This window comes from Oncorhynchus masou, chromosome 33 (genome assembly GCF_036934945.1).
Source record: "Oncorhynchus masou masou isolate Uvic2021 chromosome 33, UVic_Omas_1.1, whole genome shotgun sequence".
In the NCBI taxonomy this organism is placed as follows: domain Eukaryota; kingdom Metazoa; phylum Chordata; class Actinopteri; order Salmoniformes; family Salmonidae; genus Oncorhynchus; species Oncorhynchus masou.
The window spans coordinates 37,570,276-37,580,738 of NC_088244.1; the positions used below are offsets into that span (position 1 = coordinate 37,570,276).

Here is a 10,463-nt window from a genome sequence, read left to right on the forward strand (position 1 = left end):
TAAGCAACCAGGAAATGGCGGAGCGAGTTCTGCGTAGTGCATCTTTTCATGTTCTCTGTGGTCATTGCAGTAAAGCGATGTCGGCGCTGCTGGCCTTTCTGTCTGCGTAACCTAAACGGCAGTCTTTTGCTCCGCCTCCAGAGGGGAAGTGTAATGACTCTGCCTACATGTGTCGCAACGGGAAGTGTCTTAACGAGACGTTGCTGTGTGACCGTAACGACGACTGTGGCGACGGCTCTGACGAACTCAACTGCTTCATCAACGAGTGTCTCAACAGCAAGCAGAGTGGCTGCTCCCAGCTCTGTGAGGACCTCAAGATAGGCTTCAAGGTAAGAGGGGGGGTGTGTCTGCTTTTGTGCACGTTGCCAATATTTCTACCTGTGTAACACAACCTGGAAATTCTGCGACATTATCAATTCCGTCCACCTCAGTCTCATCTCCCTCCTATTGGTGAACCATGTGAGTCTGCTAGGTACAGCACCGACCTACTGTAGCTGCAAATGTGTTTTGCAGCACTGTATTGACATGCTGTCTGTGTGTGTCCCTGGGCCCCTACAGTGCAGGTGTCACCCTGGCTTCCAGCTGAAGCGGGATGGGAAGACGTGTGTGGACATAGATGAGTGTACCACGTCCTACCCCTGTACCCAGCGCTGTATCAACACTCACGGGTCCTTCCACTGTCTCTGTGTGGAGGGCTTCCAGCTACGACCGGACAATCCTACCATCTGCAAGTCCACCTCTGGTAAGACCCACAGCGGGGACGACTTGGATTTGTCCAATAAGAAAGGCTCTTTCGTTGTCCGTCGTACAAATGTTTTCCAAGTGTATTCCGTTGCGGCGTTCAAGGAGCGTGACCCCTCGCTTAGCGTTTGGGCGCGTGTGCCTCTCTTTATGACGAGCTCGACCATGTACAGAGAGCCCTTTTCTGGTCCCTCGAACTCTTATCCTCATATCGGTCTGTCTCGCTACAGATGAGGAGCCCTTCCTGATCTTTGCCAACCGGTACTACCTGAGGAAACTGGACCTGAATGGCACCAACTACACTCTGATTAAACAGGTGAGACAGCACACACTGTGTTGGGATCAGTGTGCCATTTAACCAGGTGTCCGTTTATATGGCTATTTATGGTCAGCGATTAGTGATAATCTTAACCGATTGCAGGCTATATGGGGGGGGGGGGGTTGCTGTGACTATAAACATCCAAGGTATGATCTTTTTGGAATGTTTGGATCCTTTGCAAATGAAATAGAATTCAAAGTCTGTTTTCTAATGTGTGTGTGTGTGTGTGTGTGTGTGCGCGCCAGGGCCTGAACAACGCGGTGGCTCTGGACTTCCACTATGCAGAACAGATGCTCTACTGGACAGACGTGACCACTCAGGGCTCCATGATACGACGCATGAACATCAACGGCAGCAACATCGAGGTCCGTATGGAAGTTGTCCGGGTCTGTCACTCTCATTGAGTCTGTGGACAGCTGGCTAGTCCTTGACTCCTTGATTGGTCAGTTAACCTGTCTGTGGCTCTCTGATTGGACAACCGACCTGTTAGTGGCTTTCAGATTGGATATGTCTCAAGTCTGTTGTTCTCATTGGACAGTAGGCTAGTTTATTTCTCTCTTATTGAACAGATTGTCTTTTTGTGGCTCTGAATGGACAGTTGGCCCGTATATGACTTCCTGGTTAGTTAGTTAGTTGGCCAGTATCTGACTCTCTGATTGCCTCTTGTCCAGGTGCTGCACCGGACCTCCCTCAGTAACCCAGACGGATTGGCTGTAGACTGGGTCGGAGGAAACCTGTACTGGTGTGATAAGGGGCGAGACACCATCGAGGTGTCCAAGCTAGGAGGAGCCTTCCGGTCGGTCCTGGTGAACACCGGCCTGAGGGAACCACGCGCCGTGGCTTTGGATGTACGCAACGGGTGAGAGGGACAGCCCAGAGTACGATACACACAGAACATGAGGCTGGACTTGGAAAGTCCTGTATGGCCTGAGACGGACGGGTTGTCACGTACTCAGCCTCTGTACGAATTAACCGTGAAATGCAATGGAACGCTAAGGACAACTAGTACCCAGAGTTATCCCGGTCAGGCTGTACGTCCTGTCGGCTCCAAGGTTCTGGTTCTGATGGTGTAATGTGATACTGTCCCGTCTTGCTCCTCAGGTACCTGTACTGGTCAGACTGGGGTGACAACCCCCACATAGGGCGGATTGGGATGGACAGCTCCAACCGAAGTGTGATCGTCGAGGACAAGATCACCTGGCCCAATGGTCTTACGTTGGACTTCATCAACGACCGCATCTACTGGGCCGACGCCAGAGAGGACTACATTGAGTTTGCTAGCCTGGATGGGACAAACAGACACACAGGTAATGCATATTGACGTACAGTAGCCTCCACACACACATGTACACACGCACGCAATTGTATGAGAGCCACGGTCCAGCGCACTGTTCACAGTGGTGCCGTTTAGAGCCCTGGGCACATTGGGGGGAGGGGGAGGAGTGAGGAGAGAGAGAGAGAGAGAGAGAGAGAGAGAGAGAGAGAGAGAGAGAGAGAGAGAGAGAGAGAGAGAGAGAGAGAGAGAGAGAGAGAGAGAGAGAGAGAGAGAGAGAGAGAGAGAGAGAGAGAGAGAGAGAGAGAGAGAGAGAGAGAGAGAGAGAGAGAGAGAGAGAGAGAGAGAGAGAGAGAGAGAGAGAGAGAGAGAGAGAGAGAGAGAGAGCTATTGTTCGGTCAGACTACTGATGAGGCTGTTATCTGCATGAGGTCTGAATACCCCTTGTCACCAGACAAAGGACAATGCTTTATACTGTCAGCCAACCGTGCAGAAGAATGCAGGGATGCGGAGGAGTTCCTGGTGATTTTGAATTCCTCACATTCACAAACCTCCATTTGAAACTAGGGCACGTGGGTTTGAGAGGATGTGTCTTCCCGGTTGTCATGGAGGTTTCATAGTGGAGTTGGGATAGGTGTCTCGGCTGTGTGTTCTGCGGTTCTCGTCCTGACCGGACGGGCCATGGTTCCTATCGCCTGGCGGATGTTCCGTGGTCGGCAGTGGAGTCGGGTTAGCGCTCTGGTACGGTGGTGCTAGCCCACCCGTGGGTCGTTAACCCTTTGCCCACAATGGGGACACGGGCTGTTTGAGTTCAGATAAGGGAGGGAGCTGGTCAAAGGCCACTCCGTGTAGATCCACCAGCATCTCCTCTCAGCTCCCGTCGCTCCAGTATCATAGAACCAAACTCCCTCAGGACTTGTCCAGCTGGCAGGAGACTTGTGTAACGTTTGTACCACAACACTGATTAGAATATCAATTAACCAATGATGAGACGTCAGCATCCTAAATCTAACGTGTGTGTGTGTGTGTGTGTGTGTGTGTGTGTGTGTGTGTGTGTGTGTGTGTGTGTGTGTGTTTGGGTGTGGGTGGCCGACTGCGCTTTTACAGCAGAGGACAGTCAGGTAGCTAATGGCGTGTTTCCATAACAACATGGAGCGAACCGAATGAGTGCATTGATGAGGAACATTCTTAAGCACATAGTTGTAACAGTGAGAGGTGTGCAAACCCCAGTGAAGCGTGTCTCCTACTGCTTAACCCATAGACAGTAGTGGGTTGGTATCATGAATGACTGCCGCTCCGTCACCACTTCTCCTTGTGTTAGTCGTTGGGCGTTGTGTGACTATACACATTTGAGTGACACCGTTGTGTTGTAATTGATGTCCCCCAGTGTTTGGACTAGGGAAAAGCTCTTGGACCCCAGGTTTTAGCCGGTAGCTATTTTCCTGGTCAGGTCATGTGGTGGTCGTGGCCAGGTAAAACTCTGGGCCCTGTGTGTAATATGATACCAATGACATCACTGCTGTGTGTTTTGTGTCCGCAGTCCTTACCCAGGACGTCCCCCACATCTTCGCCATGACCCTGTTTGAGGAGTACATCTACTGGACCGACTGGGAGACCAAGTCCATCAACAGGTGTCACAAGACCCTGGGTATCAACAAGACCACCCTGGTCACTACCCTCCACCGGCCCATGGACATCCACATCTACCACCCTTACCGCCAGCCTGAGGGTAAGAGATACGCATGTACACACACACACACACACACACACACACACACACACTAGTTCCGGTTAAGCGTTCCCTTCATCCCTTCATTCCCTTCATGCTTCCAGTGTTTAACCACCCGTGCCAGACAGACAACGGCGGCTGTAGTAACCTGTGTCTGCTGAGCCCTGGAGGGGGCTACAAGTGTGCCTGTCCCACCAACTTCTACCTGGCCAACGATGGACGCACGTGCATGTCCAACTGCACTGCCAGCCAGGTGAGGGACTGCGGAACGATATGGCTGTTGAGGGGCCAGGCAGCTAGGGGGCAGCAGAGGCTGTTGTGGAATGAGGAGATGTTACACTGCTGTTTATTATGCGTTGTGCGATTAATTAAGCGTCATTATCTACACAGTACAGTACAGCCTTACATTCAGCCTCTTACCTGGGCTTTGGTAGTAGAACTAAGTAGAACGTTCCCCATTTAGCTGTGGTATTAATAGATGAATGAGCGTCAGACTTCCATTCCGTCTGTTTTAGGATTCCTCTTAATGATATGATCAGCGGAGACTTAAATGGCAACGAGTTGAAGACTGTTGTTAGAGACTGCTACGGTTAAGTGGCGTGTCATTCATTTTTGCAACGTCCTCTGTTTGCTAACCCGTTCGTTCTCACTTTCGCTCTCCTCTCTCCTCCTCCCCTCATCCAGTTTGTGTGTAAGAACGACAAGTGCATCCCCTTCTGGTGGAAGTGTGACACGGAGGACGACTGTGGGGATCGCTCGGACGAGCCTGCAGAATGTCGTGAGTGTGCCACTTTTTCCTCCAACGCGACTTGGTAAAGTGATTGCGTACATTTCTAGTGTGTGTGTGTGTGTGTGTGGTCCCTGTGGGAATTGAACCCACGACCTTGGCGAAGCCAGCTCTACATCAAATGGGTGAATGAGTAGTATGTGGTTGTATAGAAAAGGGTCATTGATCCTTCTACTGGGCTCTGAGATCGTGGAGGAAGAGAGGTGGAGGAAGAGAGGTGGAGGAAGAGCGTTGGTGTGGGTCTGTTTCAGACGTTCAAACAACCTCGATCTGAATGCGTGTCTGTCGGTGTCATCCATTTGTCCTTTATAGCGGAGTTCAAGTGCAGGCCCGGCCAGTTCCAGTGTGGAACAGGCATCTGCACCAACCCAGCCTACATCTGTGATGGGGACAACGACTGCCAGGACAATTCGGACGAAGCCAACTGTGGTAACGACCTCGTTCCTGCTTTCGCTCCCTCCCTCAATCTTTCATTCTCGCCCCCACTCTCTCTCTTGCTCTCTCTCTCTCCCACTCTTTGTTTCTCTGCTCATCTCTGACCTGTCTTCCTCTCTCTCTCTCTGTGTGTGTGTGTGTGTGTGTGTGTGTGTGTGTGTGTGTGTGTGCGTGTGCGTGTGTGATTTGTTCTCCAGATATCCACGTGTGTCTGCCCAGTCAGTTCAAGTGCTCCCACCCCAGCCGCTGTATCCCGGGAATCTTCCGCTGTAACGGACAGGACAACTGTGGCGAAGGAGAGGACGAGAAGGACTGCCGTGAGTCCACACGTCCCGTCTACACGCTTTCTTACATGTGTCTGTATGCCCGTTGTATACATCACCTACGTATGTGTTGTGTGTTATGGGGGTAGTACTGCTGACCCAGGTCTCTCTTGTGAAACTTGATTGCATTTCAGTGAGACTAACCTGTGCCATAATAAATCAACTGTTGTTGTTGTGAGTTGCCCCCCGTCAGTAACAGTCGGTCTGTCTCCTCCCTCTAGCCGAGGTCACATGTGCGCCCACCCAGTTCCAGTGTGCCATCACCAAGCGCTGTATCCCTCGCGTCTGGGTGTGTGACCGTGACAATGACTGTGTGGACGGGTCGGACGAACCAGCCAACTGCAGTGAGACCCCACCCCTCTGTTTCAGAAGACCGTTCTAGACTAAAGACAGACACACATGTCAAGTTCCGCTTCCGTGTTAAAGAAGAATACAAGTTTCTGCTTACGGGTTCTGGCTAAACCTACCGAAAGTAGTCAATTACAAAATGCACTAGATCTTACAGACCTCGTAGCATCCTCCCATCACCTTTCACTTTACTCAGTCTATCTGGCCTGTTATCTCAATCTCTCTCCCCCCCCTCCAGCCCAGATGACGTGTGGCGTGGATGAGTTTCGCTGTAAGGACTCTGGACGTTGCATCCCGGCCCGGTGGAAGTGTGACGGAGAAAATGACTGCGGAGACTCGTCTGACGAACCCAAAGAGGAATGTGGTGGGTGTTCTGTTCTGTCGCCTAGGGAACAGAGAGACGGCTCAACCAGCCGCTTCAAAGCGCCGCTGCCTTATTGCCAGGGAGTTTTGGTTATGATCTGGGACCGAGTCCGTGATTGGTCGCCAGCATTGCCAATGACCTCTCTAGTGTCAACGGTTCAATGATGATGCCGTGGACCTCCTGTGCTGCCATGTGCTCTATATGGTTGTTATGGCGCTGACGGAGTGTGTCTCTGTGTAGATGAGAGGACATGCGAGCCGTACCAGTTCAGGTGTAAGAACAACCGCTGTGTCCCGGGCCGCTGGCAGTGTGACTACGACAACGACTGTGGGGACAACTCGGATGAGGACAAGTGCGGTAAGGTCTCGCTCTGTCATCCCCTGTTAGCGCACACTATCCTCGTTCACTCGTGTCGCCAGTAGTGTCACTGCGTTGTCCCGTTGCGTTTTTCTAATGCTCATGGTTTGTGCACCTCTAGGGATTGGGTATTGGTGGCTTGCTCCGTATGACTGGCCCGAAACACTGTTTCAATTGTTTGATTTGTGCGTTTGTCTTTGTCTGTGTCTTCTTGCGGGTCTGTTTCGTAGCGAAAACCTCATCTTACCTGCAAAGTTGCCTTTCATTCGGTAGAAATTCATTCAGTTTGGCCTTTGCTCCTTTTTAATATCATCTCTTATGCATCTCACCTCGTCTCATGTCTGTTTCATTTCACACCGACTGGCCCGTTGGCTTGAGCCAGAGGTAGGCCTCCACTTTTAACCATCCCCATATCCTCCCAACCTAATGTCACTCTGCTCCTCCTCCTCCCATCGCACCCCCATTTCAATCCCATCGCGCTCGTTTGCATGTCTGATGCTGCCCATTTGAACTCCAGTCCCCACCTTCATGTCCCCTCAAAAAGTGAGAGGTCAAAGGTAGCGCTCCAGAGGATAGTTTCTACTGTTATGTGAAGTAATGGCATTTTCTTACCTGGCCACCTGAGGCCATTGTACTCAACAAAGCTTTTGTCTTATTTTAGAAGACGCTTAAGTCCGTTAAGGCGGGGGGGGGGATCTCTGGAGCGCCCCTTTGACTGTCATTGGTTGGCCCCCATCTGAGTGTCCATGTGTTTCTGTGTGTGGGGCATGCTCTCCCCTGTGAGTTTGGACGCAAAACGATCTGGAAGCCATTTCCAGTGAAGCTGCACGGTCCTCACGCCAGACCTGCGTCGCTGTGTGTCTTTACAGTGCCGCGGCCGTGCTCCGAGAGTGAGTTTGCCTGTACCAACGGACGGTGTATCGCCGGGAGGTGGAAGTGTGATGGGGACCATGACTGTGCTGACGGATCTGATGAGGTAACGCGCCGGACTCCATCGTAGCAACAGTGCTGGGTCAGATACTTGTGTCATAGACAACACTACTGACTCGTACTTTTCTCACAGCCCTCTGTGTTATCGGGTTGTCCTTGAAGCTTAGACATCTGCCTTTTTACTTGAGGAGGACATATGAAATAACCTCGCTATTTGGATATCCTGTCCTCGGACATCCGCTGTAATGGTGGTGCTTTGATGTTGATGATGATGTGAGGCTTTCCTACATTGTTTGAGGGTGAGGGACTTGTTGTGTGTGGGTCCCTCAGGACGGCTGTGAGCTGAGGTGTGACAGTGATCAGTTCCAGTGTAAGAACGGCCACTGCATCCCCAGCCGCTGGCGCTGTGACGCAGACGCTGACTGTTTGGACGGCAGCGACGAGGAGAAGTGTCACATTGCTCGTGAGTGTGTGTGTGTGTATGTGTGTGTGTGTCACTCAGGCTCCCGTTTGACATGGCCACAGTGCTAAAAAGAGAGGGGTCATATTGAGATTTGAACTTTTTCCCCTAATTGAGAGGGATTCTGGAATCTGTGGTAGGATTTCTCAGATCCGGGTCGGTAATAGACAACCTGTATTTGTTTTTCATCCCTTCTCCGTGTCTCAGCTAAACACTGCCCCCTGGATGACTTCCAGTGTAACAACACGCTGTGTAAGCCCCTGGCCTGGAAGTGTGACGGAGAGGACGACTGTGGAGACAACTCGGACGAGAATCCCGACGAGTGCCGTGAGTAGTGACCTTGCATCCTGTGACATTCATATCCCGTCTCCTAGTACCCTTTACACACTACAGAGCTGAGCTCAGTTGTACTGTGTTGGCCTGGTCACTCATCCACCAGAATCTGAAATCGGAAATGGAATGGGCCGCTTGATCAGGAAACATCAGAGCCGACACCGTTCTGGTTGTCGCGATGGTGTGACAAGGTTATGGATCCTAAAGCCTGTTCCAACTCCTTGTCTCCTAACCCCTCTGTCTGCTCCCCTCAGGGATGTTCCAGTGCCCCCCCACCAGGACTTTCCGCTGCCAGAATGACCGTGTGTGTCTGCAGGTGTCCAAACAGTGTGACGGAGTTGACAACTGCGGGGACAACTCTGATGAGCTCAACTGCCGTGAGTTTACTGTGCTGCTAGCCTTTTTGCACGTGGACCAACACAAGGCTATCTGGTGCCTGCCTTGATGATCTGTGGTTCCCTGTGGGACAGGTTGGATCTGTCCCCCCCCTGGCATACATATTACAGAATGCATATCAAATAGGTCGACCTCATTGTTTCATATGAAGCTGTATGCTAGGGGACTAGGGCCATTGTGTTCGTTCAATTCAATTGACGTATTTATCCCCTTTGTGTTTTCTCAGAGCCCCCTCCAGCCGAGCCTACCTGTGAGAAGGACGAGTTCCTGTGTGCCAACGGGGGGTGCATCAGCTCCAGCCTGCGCTGTAACTTCTTCAACGACTGCGAGGACTACGGTTCAGATGAGATCCACTGCAAGACAGGTGAACCCCCCCCCCCCCCTCGCCTATACAGTCGTCTCGTTAGAAAAGACCGCGTTTGTTTCGCACGGCGTTTGGGCTAACCGTCCCGGTGGCTCAGCGCCGTTGCGGACCCGTGATGCTATTTTCCCCTCTGACCCCGCAGACACCAAGCTGAACGACTGCAGGAGCAACAGGACTCTGTGTGGGGACGGGGACGAGGCACACTGCGTCACCAACGGGACAGACTCCTTCTGCGCCTGCAAACCAGGCTTCAGGAAGACTGGCCACAACACCTGTGGAGGTGTGCTGCGCCCTCCTGAATGTTCACTCGCTCGCTGGGCGCTCGAGCAGCATTATTAACCCTCCCCTCCCTGTCCCCTCTCAGATAAGAACGAGTGTAAGCAGTTTGGGGTGTGCTCCCACGTGTGCAACAACACCAAGGGCTCCCACAAGTGTAGCTGCCACAAGTACTTCACCAGGATCAACGACACCTGCAAGGCTGACAGTAAGTAGTGTACTTCTACCCTTCAAACCCCTAGATGTTGAAATGCACTATTGTGCATGTACTTTCATTGATATTTTCATGGATTCCGTGTGTTGAAGTTCTCCCTCCCTCCCTCCCTCCCTCCCTCCCTCCCTCCCTCCCTCCCTCCCTCCCTCCCTCCCTGTCCCTACTTCTCTCACTCATCCCTCTTCTCTCCCTCTCCAGACCTGAACAGTAGCAGGCAGGTGCTCTACATCGCCGACGACAATGAGATCCGCAGCCTGGACCCTGGCATGCCCAACTGGCGCTACGAGCAGACCTTCCAGGGCGACGCCAACGTGCGCATCGACGCCATGGACCTGCACGTCAAGACCAACCGCATCTACTGGACCAACTGGCACACGGGCAGGATCTCCTCTTACGAGCTTCCTTCATCGTCGTCCTCTCCCTCGTCTGGCCCATCGTCCAATACACACCGCAACCGTCGCCAGAGTGAGGGAAGTGTTACCACCCTGGAGGTGAGGCCCGACGCAAGCAGGAAGGAATTCACATACATACACACACACAAACATGGGCACGATCATAACCTCCCATGTGTGAGACTATATTAGTGGACTGCGGTCTGGTGCACAGGATGTCTCATAGCTCAGAAAGACCTGTTGTTTTCCATTCACAACATACTGTGATGTACGGTACCTAAAACACCCATATCTCTTCTCCCCCCCCGACTAGATTGTAGGGCATCTGGAAATGCCTCGGGGTATAGCGGTGGACTGGGTGGCTGGTAACCTGTACTGGACTGACTCTGGCAGGGATGTGATCGAGGTGGCCCTGATCTCAG

The 10,463-nt window shown here is 52.2% G+C and overlaps 1 pseudogene; it reads left to right on the forward strand.

The window, feature by feature from the left end:
- LOC135528469 (low-density lipoprotein receptor-related protein 1-like) overlaps positions 1-10,463 on the forward strand; it is a 155,764-nt pseudogene that overhangs the window by 119,983 nt on the left and 25,318 nt on the right.